This window comes from Cucumis melo, chromosome 6 (genome assembly GCF_025177605.1).
Source record: "Cucumis melo cultivar AY chromosome 6, USDA_Cmelo_AY_1.0, whole genome shotgun sequence".
Classification (NCBI taxonomy): domain Eukaryota; kingdom Viridiplantae; phylum Streptophyta; class Magnoliopsida; order Cucurbitales; family Cucurbitaceae; genus Cucumis; species Cucumis melo.
This window is the reverse complement of record NC_066862.1, coordinates 20,634,163-20,635,880: the sequence shown is the minus strand read 5'-3', so window position 1 is coordinate 20,635,880 and position 1,718 is coordinate 20,634,163.

The window sequence follows — 1,718 nt, the reverse complement described above, 5'->3', positions numbered from 1 at the left end:
CACAATCCCCCTTTAATAACATCAATACGTACGAGTACTAAAAAAAATTGAATGTTAAAATTTTTAGTAGATATAAATTTTGGTTATGCATTAATACACGTTTGAAAATTTTAAATATGTCAAAAGATTTATTAAATACAAATTTAAAAGTTTTAAATTTTATTATACATTTCTTTTTAGTTTAAGAATTGATTAGAGACGTTTAAAGATTTATTAATAACTCTTTATGAATAGAGACGTTTAAAGATTTATTAATCACTCTTTTGAAAAATTAATTTCTAACAATTATACAAACCATTCCAAACACGTCTACTACTACTACAACTACGACTACTACGATGATGACTACGACTACTACTACGACGACTACTACTACTAATATTATTGTTATTATTATTATTATAATCATACTAATAATAATAAGGGAAATTTTATAAATATAACAAACGAGTAAAACATTTACGATCAGTGTAACAAAACTCATGTAGTTAGTTATTTTTTAAATATTTCAGGTTTGCTCTTCCCTTTTATCGTCTTTCATTTCCGTCTTTCTTCACATCTTCATCTGCGAATTTTATCGTCTTTTTTTTTTTGCTAAACTGTTATTTGGTTCAAGATCGTGTATCAAATATAAAAGATCTATTTTTTTCGAACTTTTATTTGGTTGTTCAAGAACGCCTACTAAATATAAATATACAAGATTTGAAAAAAAACGTTTGTTTAGATTTGGGTAGTCAAATCTAAACGATCGTGTACAAAAAATAGCCAAATCTAAACGGTTGTGCATCAAAAACCTAAAAAAAATCGTTTAGATTAGGGTAATCAAATCTAAACGACCGTGTATAAAAAATAAATGATCGTGTAAACAAACTTAAACGATCATTTACTAAAAGAATCTTTAAAAAATCGTTTAGCCAAATCTAAACGATCGTGTATCAAAAAATCTTGAAAAAATAAAAGATCGCGCAGCAAAAATAGTTTAGCCAAATCTAAACGATTGTGTACTAAATCTTAAAAAAATAATAGTTCGAATTTGACTATGATAAAATCTAAACGATTGTGTAAGCAAATATAAACGATCGTGTATAAAGAATTGAAAAAACAAATCTAAATGATTAAATCTAAATGATCGTATACCAAACAATAGCCAAACCTAAACGATCATGTACCAAATATATTACGCGCGTTGTTGATGACATGGTTGACGAGGCATTTTTGGTATTTTTCATTGTAAACCTGTGAGTTTTTTCCGTTTTCAGAATTGTTCTATACAATTTAAATATTTTATCGTTTTATAATAATAATAATAATAATAATAATAATAATAATAATAATAATAATAATAATAATAAAAAAAGTGGGACATTTTCAAATTCAACTAAAAAAAATGAAATTATTTACAAATACAAAAACAAAAACCTATTCGATTGTCTACCATCCTTCAAGCATAATAAGGTTTTGTCATTTAGTGGTTTTTTCGGCGTAAAGTGTAAATAACTTGGACATTTTCAAATATAGTAAAATAAATTAAAATATTTACAACAAATAGTAAAATTTTGGACTTTATCAATGGTATACATTCATAGACTTCTATTACTATATATCAATATGGCTGATAAAAGTATATCAATGTCTATCATCAATGGAATTTACAATTTTACTATATTTTATAAATATTTTGTCAAATTTGACATTTTTTACCATTCTCCTAAATAGAT